Consider the following 10,222-nt stretch of genomic DNA (forward strand, 5'->3'; position numbering starts at 1 on the left):
AAGAAAATAACATTAGGAAAAGGGCATTGTTTTTGTTGCACTTTTAAAAATGTGACCTTAACATTTGTAGATGGGGAAAGGGAAATATGACTTGAAGCTCTGCCAGCCAGCTTTTGCTGTATGGACTTGTGGTTCTATCATCCTGCATTGAAAAGCATTTTCTGTGATTCCTGAGATATGGTTTGTCATGTTGCCTGTGAGAAGAAAAAGCTAATGGCCCACGTGGCACCCCATTCACTGGATAGAAAGGAAAGAGGCAGATGTGAATTTAATGCTCAGCCAATGGAAGAAAAAGTATTTCTGTGTCTGGTTGGGTCAGGACAACTTGCAGGCTGTTAACCTGATCTGGCTAGTTAATGTTTGTTACTCAAAAAAACAAAAACAAAGGAACAAAACCCACAACAAAAACAACCTCCTCTCCCCCATTCCTTTTCAGCCTCTATCCAAGCCATTCATTGTACCAAAAGGAGCCTGGAAGATGGAGTTGGAGGAGGGCCTTGAAAATGGGAAGAGTTCCTAGAATTTAAGTTGCTGTGGATGGTTTGTCATATGTATGTTGGCTACACCCACAAAGCTCTTTTTTGTCTCTCTTTTTTAGTTCCCTGTGCTTTTAGTTTACTGGTTGAAATTTGGAGCCTCTGTATTGAAGTAGTCAGAGTTGGACTGGTATTGACAAACTTCCTAGGTGTATACATTTATTTTCTTTCCTCGGTGACTGTTGCCTATAGAAAAAAGTCCTAATCTCCCCTGAGTGGCAGTTAAAACCCTTTATGATATGGTGCTAGCTAGGGTTCCTGTCAAATCAAATTGCCAGGTGACATTATGTTTCTTCTCTCTGTTTATCCCTTTTACATGTGGCTTTCTCACATAGGCCTATTTGTCTGGTGAATGCTTATACCTTCCATATGCCCCTGACCCCATGGTTGCTGCTTCTGCTCCCTCACTGATAGTGATATACTGACCTAACTGTATCATCTCACTGAATCCTCACAACAACCTACAGATGAGGAAATTGGCTCAGAGAGGTGAAGACACTTTCTAAGCTAACACACATGTAGTAAGAGATGGTGTCAGGACTCAAACCTATTCTCATATCAAAATTTATGCTCTTATTACTCTGCATTGCATTCCAGTTGCATCTTGTCCATCTGTCTCTATCTGTCCATCATTCACTCTCTACAGTTAATTTTTTAAAAAGGTTATTATTTACTTCACTATCTTTACTTTATTTGGCTTACATCTGTTTTAATTTTAATAATATATAGTATAAATTTTACCTTTGTAATCATTTTAAGTGTACAGTTCAGTGGCCTTAAATATATTCATATTGTACTCTATAGTTAATTTTTGTCTGTTCCTTCTCTGATAGTAGGGTCAGTCTTGTATCTTCCATGCCCAGGGACTGCTACAGTGTGGGCAGGTACCTCACATTTGAAGGAATAAGTGATTGTATTTGAAAACTGATGGAAATATTTTTCTGATAACAACTGATACACTTATAAATTGGATAATAAGTAACACTAGCATATGCATTTCCATAGTTCATTTTCTTTAAAGTTGCAACAGAGTCCAAAAGGTGACATAACAAATTTAGCGGAATGGAAGACTTCTTTCTAGTTTTACCTTGTCCTTTGTAATAGCCCCTGGCCTTATGTGACTACCTTAATTAATTAAAATTAAATAAAGTTAAAAATTCAGCGTCTCACCCTGGCTAGTGTGGCTCAGTTGGTTGTGCATCCTTTTGTGTACTGAAAAGTCACAGGTTGGATTCTTGCCCGGGTTTTGGGCTTGATCTCCCCCATAGGGGGCGTGCAGGAGGCAGCTGATTGATGTTTTGTTCTCATAGCGATGTTTCTGTCTCTCTCCCTCTCCCTTCCTCTCTCACCAAAAATCAGTAAAAATACTTTTTACAAAATTCAGTTCCTCAGACACAGTATGCACATTCCAAGTGCTCAGTACCCACATGTGGCTAGAGGCCTACCATATTGGACAAAGAACATTTCCGCTGTAGGAATTTCTATTGGATATCACTCTTTCTAGACTTTAAAGGCAGAGAATAGTGAACTGTTATTTTCTCTTAGAACTGATATTTTTGCAAGAAATTCATAGTGATGTAGTACTATTGCTTTCTGGAGAAAGAAGTAATTTCTCAACATTTACTGAGCAATTTTTCCTGGATCCTGGGACATGTTTCAGCCCTGGGACTGTAGATATAGATAAGGCTGAGACCAGATCTGACTGAAAGAAGGACACAGAATTTCATTGGGGACCTATCATAATTAGGGGAGACAAAGCAAATGGGAAACTGATACAAATGACCAGAGCTGGTTGGTCCAGAAAAGACCAGTGAATGACTGTTGTATATCAGTACAAATCCTGGGTAAAGATTTTTAGCTTTTTGTTGGTGATTATGGAAAACAACTCTCTCTAGAATCTGAATTCACAATCAGTGGCCCTGAGCATGATCGGTGTTATGGGAAGCACAGGGAACTGTGGGAGCATAGTGTAGGGATGCCTACACCAGAGCAGTTTCAAAATCCTTTTAGAACCTTGACTTCCTTCTGGAACCTCTGCTTCATTTTATATCTCACATTTAAAATTACAGTATATAAAACTTGAATTATAGTTGACTGGATGAAATAATATTATACCTCATATTTAATTACTAGTAAAACATTTTAATTTCAAATTTGCAGGTCTGTTTTACTTTCCTTGGATTTTAAAACCAGTTTTTTTTCCTCTTTTTTCAAAGGTTCCTGAAAATCCAGTAGCTTCAGTTATTGTATCTGTAGTGCCTAACTTGGACTTGATTGTGTGTGGGGAGAGAGGGGGAAGGGTTAGAAACTTGACCTGAGTCCTGACATCAGAATGGTGAATGAGAGTTGGCTCAGGTGGAAAAAATAGTATGTGCAAATGAATGGAGGCCAAAGAAGATGTTGAATTCAGGGAGCTAATTGTACGGGCATACCTCGGAAATATTGCTGGTTTGGTTCCAGAGCACCACAATAAAGCGAGCATCACAATAAAACGAGTCATGATCTTTTTACTGGTCTGTGTGTGGGGTCTTGCCTTCAATTTCTAAAAAGGGCAACCTTTCTGAAGCTCAATAAAGCAAAGTGCAATAAAACATATGCCTGTTGTTCAGTATGGATGGAGTATATACTACTACACTGTAGGGTGGGTAGGATGAGAAGCAAGAGATAAAGTTGGAGTGGCAGATCATGAAGGATATTTGTGTGTATAATTCCTGTTTGGTGGAAAGATGGTTTTTTATTACAGTTGTAGAATTTTACCTTTTAAGGGCCTCACCTTAATTTTGAACTGTGGGCTGCTAAGGCTTCAAAATAGACTGAGTGGTTGTCGATCCCTGACCAGGATCCAGGTCTTTATTAAACCATGCTACCTTCCTACTGTCAAATTAATTTAAAACATTCCTAGAATAACATTTAACTATTTTTGTAAAAGACACATTGTAGATTACAATTAGCTAGTGCTTCAGGCTTGAATTTGTTTACTGGCATTACCCATAAAATTTGTTCACATTTATAAAAAAGAAAAGGGTACTCAAATTTTAAAATTATTCTGTGTAAATACATACTTTTATAGTCAAAATAGTAAATAAAGAAAAAGATAAGTAACTTTTTAACCTGTCATTGTATTCACAGATTGAGGAGTCACTGATATTTTTCTTTTTGCCAAATGCCTATTGGAGAAAAGCTTGTCAACTGGATCTTTCTTTGAGTTAAAGAAATTTCCTAGACTTATCGATCACTTTCCACCAAGTAGGTGATTTTTGTATAGTCTCCAAATGCATATTGAACAAGATGATTATTTTTGCCCCATTTCAGGAACTAGGCATAAAGTAGTTAATTAAACAAAGATAGTGGAAAATCTGGGATTTGAATCCAACTCTAACTCAGACCAATGTCCTTTTCACCAGGCATCTGTCTTCTAAGTTAAAATGTGGTAAGTGAATATAAACTTTGCACTAGATTTTAGATGACTTACGAGCATGCTGACTTGTTGATATATCTGTTTATCCCATTTTACAGTAATTTAAGTCAACAGCCAAGGCCCTGGATTTTTCAGAATATTTCCTAATCTGTTTAATGTGTTGTAATCTGTAAGGCAGATGGTTTTGTGAGTATGTTTGTGTATTTATGTGGCTTAGGAGTCTGCTTTTTACTGAACAACTCTGATAGCCTTTGTGTTGAATTAAATTGAACACACATTGGGGCTACATCTAGCAGTGATTTGCATTCTTCTAGTTAGGAATCATTTTGCTAGCTTGATCTGTTTCCTGAGAATCTGGGTGAGATCCTGAGGATGGTCACCAGATCTAGCCATTCCATGGACTTTATCACCAGGAGGTGGGATTAGCATTGTTCTCCATATCTTCTCAGGCCTCATGCTCTAATGGTGATCTGTAAAACCAGAGACAACATTATTAGCCAGTGGTCTCAGGGCTGGTGGGTAGATTTTAGACATACTTACCGAATTCCATAATCAGTGCTCTTTGTGACTATGAAAGGAATTTGTTTTAAGGCAAATATAAAGAGTCCTCCTTTCCTCAGGAGGTAGCATATACCTGGGATCATGGCATCAAGTAATTTACAGTCTCAACATATAAAAAGGATTCAAGAATCACAGCATGGTCTTGACTGGGTAGTACAGCTGGTTAGTGTCGTCCCGATATGCCCAGGTTGCAGGTTCCATCCCTTGTCAGGGCACATCAAAGAAGCAACCAACGAATGCATAAATTAGTGGAACAACAAATTAAAGTCTCTCTCTCTCTCTCTCTCTCTCTCTCTCTCTCTCTGACACACACACACACACACACACACACACACACACTCACTGATACACACTCAGGTAAATAAATAAAATTATAGTATATACTAAAGTGACATTAGTGATGTTTCATCCCAGGTCTTTGAAGGTGACATCATGAATAGGTCAATAGTTACCCTCCTATAATACGCCCTTTGCTACCACAGACACAGCACTGGATTGGATTATCCCTAGGGATTAGTTAGCAATAGCTCAAATATGTTGAGCTCTGACTTTGTCAAATACTGTGCAAAGCCTTTACATTCACTATCTCATTTGACAGACCTGTAAGGTAGATGCTGTTGTTAATCCCTATTTATTAAGGTTAGGATCCATCCTTCTTGGGTCTTATGGACTGAAAGTGTTAAAGGGATAAGTCTCCAAAGAAAAATCAGGATGCCATTAACAGAAGAAGGGGGCATGGTTGCTAGGCAGATAAAAGCAATAGATGGCCAGCCAGTTTAACTATTCTTAGGATTTTCTTTTTTTTTTAGTCACCTTTTCTTTGTATTTTATCTAGTTACTCTGAGTTCAGAACGTTGTTTGTTTTCAAAAAAATGCATTGGGCCCAGCTGGTGTGCCTCAGTGGTGGGGCATCGAACTGTGAACCAGGAGGTCACAGTTCGATTCCTGGTCGGGCAACATGCCCAGGTTGTGGGCTCCATCCCCAGTGCGGGGGCATGCAGGAGGCAATCGATCAATGATTCTCTCTTATCATTGATGTTTCTATCTCTCCCTCTCCCTTCATCTCTGAAATAAATAAATAAAATATTTTAAAAAATGCACTGGGCTTTGTTCTTCCTTCATACTCTAGTAGAGTCCTTTCATTTAATGTCCAGAATCTGAGGTCCAGAATAGGGCATGACTTGCTTGAAGTCAAATAACTAAGCTAAAAATGATTTGGACTAGAATTAGGAGAGGTACAATTTTATCATTATACTACTCTGTCTTCCAGTCCTTTTGTCCTATTTTTGAGTCAGTTTATATTAAATCAGTGTTTATTCTCAGTTTTACTTCTGGCAAGATGTTTAATATTGAACCTATGTGGAATGATGAGTTATTTCCTCATTACCTGGCATCTCTCCACAGCTTTCTTGATTCCCAGTGTCTTTATGTAGAAAGGCTTTATAGTTGCTCTGAGGTGAGCCTTTTCATCATCTCAGTCACTTTTAGCAGCTTCTAAACTCTGGTGTTTCAGATCAGATTTTCTCATTTATAGCTTCCACACACTTTTAGGGCTAGACTTTCTGATTCTGTGACTGTCTTCCCCAGACTGATCTAGAGGCAGGCTTGTGTTTTCTATTTAGTTCATCTGCATTTGAGCATCTTCCATAATGTATCAGCAACTGTTCTAGGCATAGAAGAAGCTTCGCAGGTGGATATGGCATGGTCCCTACCCTTGAAGAGCTCATTTTCTAGTAGAAGAGGCAGATATTAATTTGTTCCTTTATCTTTTGATGAATATAGGAGGGACCTTTCCTTTTTTCTATCTTTCACAGTGATGGTCTTTGAGCTGGGTCTTGAAGGATGAATAGTTTACCAAGTGGAGGTGGAGGAAGAAGCACAGGAAGGCAGGAAGGGATGTAGCGTGTTTGGTAAATGGTGTGCTCAAAATGTTCAGGATTGCAAAGGACTTTCAAAGTTGTGATGTTTAAACACTTTACCTGCTAGTTGAATCCCTCTTCTTAACCTGACTCCCATTTGCTAGACTAGCTTCTGGTTGCCCAGCTGTGATGATAGAAAATGCTCTCAGAAAAAAAAAAGAAAGAAAGAAAATGCTCTCATATTCCTCTAGTCTTAGTTTTGCTCCATAATTTTTGAATTTACCATTGAGATGCTACAGTTGATGTTTATTGAACAGTTACTTTGTGCTAGACTTGTGAGAGGTAATGAAAATATAGCGGTCAACAAGACAGGCCAGCTCCCTTCCCCTGTGGAACATTCTGATAGTGGAGCCAGTCAGACATTGAACAAGCAATTAATTCCTTGTTAACAAGTAGACAGAGTATTATAGAAAATTGTAATGGGGTTTTGACGTTTTGAGACAAGGGTAAGGAAGACAAAAGAAAAAAAGCTTTTCTAAGAAATATGTGAACTGATGATGATTAGAAAGCAAACTGGAGAAAGTAGGCAGTCAATATAGGAGAATTGACTAAAAAAAGTATTTTAACAACTATATATAGAACACTTACTTTGTGTTTGCCATTCGCTGTGCTTGATTTTTCTTTTCAGTGTGATAGTTACACACCAATCAGACAGATGTAGCTCAGGCCTTTTGGGCTTGAAATCCTCTTTGAGAGGTATTTCTTCTAACCTGAATACCACACTTAATAATAAAAAACTGCTTCCATTTATGTGTATGGGTAAAATTCTTAAGCATTTGTAAACATTTTAAATAAAATTATTCTGTTTGATATCTGTTGTAAGTTCATATTTTGTATATTTTGCTTTCTTTTGGATAATAATTGATAATGCTAAGTAGAACATGACAGATATTAAGTGAATTGTAATTTTCCCATGAATTTTTATTCCAACTTATATTTTTACTCATAATTATTTGTGCTGTTTATTGAGTTGCTACTGTGTGCCAAGGGCTGTGCTAATGAAGCACTTTATATCAGTACTAGAGGCCTGGTGCACGAATTCGTGCATGGATGGGGCCCCATCAGGCCAGGCCGGCGGGGGTTAGGGGCTGCGGGCAGTTGGCCAGCTAGCCCTGCCCCCAATCGGGGTGTTGGGGGCTGATTGGGGGCTGGATTGGTGCTGGGGGAGATCTGATCAGGGCCCAGATCAGACTGGTTGTCTGTTGCAGTACTGGTCAGTCGTTCTGGTCATTCTGTCTTTCCAGTTGCTGGGCTTTTATATATATATACTAGAGGCCCGGTGCACAAAAATTTGTGCACTTGGGGGTAGGAGGGGGTCCCTCAGCCCGGCCTGTGCCCTCTTGCAGTCTGGGACCCCTCGGGGGTGATCACTTGCTGGCTTAGGCCTGCTCCCCGGGGGATTGGGCCTAAGCTGGCAATCAGACATCCCTCTGGCAGCCCGGCAGCCCTCCGGGGATGCCCACTTGCCAGCGGGGAGCAGACCTAAGCTGCAGTCAGACATCCTTAGTGCTGTTGAGGAGGCAGGCGAGGCTCCCAACACCACCACTATACTGGCAGCCATCAGCCCGGCTTGTGGCTAAGCAGGGCTCCCCCATGTGGGAACACACTAACCACCAGGGGGCAGCTCCTGCATTGAGCATGTGCCCCCTGGTGGTCAGTGTGTGTCATAGTGACCAGTCATTCCCAGTCTTTCTGCTGTTAGGGTCAGTTTGCATATTACCCTTTTACTATATAGGATAGAGGCCTGGGGCACAGGTGGGGGCCGGCTGGTTTGCCCTGAAGGGTGTCCCGGATCAGGGTGGGGGTCCCGCTTGGGTGCCTGGCCAGCCTGGATGAGGGGATTCTCTTGCCATCACTGGTGCTCTAAGCTCTGAGCCTGCGGATGGCTGAAAGCAGGTTTCTGGGTTTGTTTAGCTTCTATAATTATAACATTGTTGCATCTGGAGCTCCTTGGCTTCCTCCATCACTGGAGCAAGCAAGCCTCATGTTCGCTTCAGCTGCCTGGCTGCTGGCCACCATCTTGGTTGGCAGTTAATTTGCATATCTTGCTGATTAGCCAATGGGAACGGTAGCGAAGTTACAGTTAATTACCATGTTTTTCTATTATTAGATAGGATATAGATTTCACTTAATCCTCATTCTGGTAAGTGCTGTTACTATCCATTTTTTTATATAAAGGTACTGAAATGGAAGTTCAGAGAGCAATATATATATATTAGCTAAAGTTACAGAACTAAGATTTAAATTCAAACTTGACTTCTGAGTCTGGATTTTAAAAAATACTATGTGATATTTGCATTTTTATATTTGGTGCCACATTGGAGTAATTCACAAATCACAATCTTCTTTTCCTATTGTTTTCTCTTTAGGTTTTTGTCAGGATGACTTGACAGAGCTCGACCCAGGCACTAGTAAGTTCTGAATGTTCCCCAGTGTTTGTGACTAAAAAAGGATGTGTATGTGTACTTTTAAATGTATAATAAAATCTGAGTCAATAAAGGTCATGGATAGTCCTGTATTGACTCAGATTTTATTTTCACTTTAATTTATAATTATGGGGAGGGCATTGTATCTTTTCTAGTTATGCTTTCTTTTTCTTTTCCTGATAGTATTCAGTGGCCAGGATTGAGCCCATTCATAGAACATTGGTTTGCTTACAATTTCTATTTAATTCTAATCTACTTTCCTTGTCCATCCATCTTCCTACAAAACCAGTAACAACAAAAATTGTACTTTCGTTTATGTACACATACAGCCATATACCTTCAACCACTTTTGGAGTCAATACTAGTTTTGACATAATTTCTTTCAGAGAAGGATTATGTTTGGTTTAGATATTTAAAATTGGTAACTTTTATACCAGAGTTTCATTTCTGAAGGACCGTCATCTACATTCTTAAAGAGATGATATGAGAGTAATTATTTCAAGGTCTAATTAAATGATGCTTTTCAGGACTATCTAAGTCTCTTTTTTCTTCTTCTTTTTTAAATAGTTTGTTGACTTTTAGAAAGAGGAAGGGAGAGGGAGAGAGAAACATGGATGTGAGAACACAACATTGATTGACTGCCTCCTACATGCTCCCTACCAGGGATCCAGCCCAAAACTTGGGCATGTGCCCTTGACCAGGAATTGAACCAGCAACCTCTTGGTGCATGGGATGATACTCAGCCAATTGAGCCACACTGGCCAGGGCAGGACTATGTAAATCTCGATCATAGATAATCACTTGTGTTTCCAGTGCTCACAAAATGTGGCATTTGCCCAGCCAGCGTGGCTCAGTTGGTTGAGCACCAACCTATGAACTAGGAGGTTACGGTTCAATTCCCGGTCAGAGCACATTCCTGGGTTGTGGGCTCGATCCCCAGTGTGGGGTATGCAGGAGGCAGGTGATCAATGGTTCTCTCTCATCATTGATTTTCTATCTCTCTCTTCCTCTCCCTTCCTCTCTGAAATTAATCAAAATATATATTTTTTTAAATGTGGCATTCATCATTCTCAGATATTGTTATAACTATTAGAAATAGGATGTGGGAATATCCAGTGTATATAGACCTTATTTTGCTATAATGCCAAAAATCTGATGATAATTTAGATTGAGAATCCATGAGATGATCTGGAATTATTTTTCTAGTTCTGTTACATTTTAGGGTCATGGGGCTGGCTATTTGTCACCAATCTGCTGTTGGGGTAAGTGGTGAAGTTCGCCTTCTCACCATCCTGGCTAACTCATGTAATTTCTCTGACGTTGTGGACCTTCTCACATACAACGCCCCCCCCCCCCCCCCCC

General features: G+C 39.8%; 1 long non-coding RNA gene across 1 annotated transcript; it reads right to left on the reverse strand.

Moving 5' to 3' along the window:
- Window positions 1-2,957: 2,957 nt before the first annotated feature.
- On the reverse strand, window positions 2,958-6,600 carry LOC107183887. The gene is made up of 2 exons (XR_001514708.1): window positions 6,495-6,600; window positions 2,958-4,424 (listed from the first exon to the last, which is right to left on the reverse strand). It is a non-coding gene; the product is annotated as an uncharacterized LOC107183887 (long non-coding RNA).
- Between the last annotated feature and the right edge of the window lie 3,622 nt (window positions 6,601-10,222).

Source organism: Myotis davidii, unplaced genomic scaffold (genome assembly GCF_000327345.1).
Source record: "Myotis davidii unplaced genomic scaffold, ASM32734v1 scaffold142, whole genome shotgun sequence".
Taxonomy (NCBI): domain Eukaryota; kingdom Metazoa; phylum Chordata; class Mammalia; order Chiroptera; family Vespertilionidae; genus Myotis; species Myotis davidii.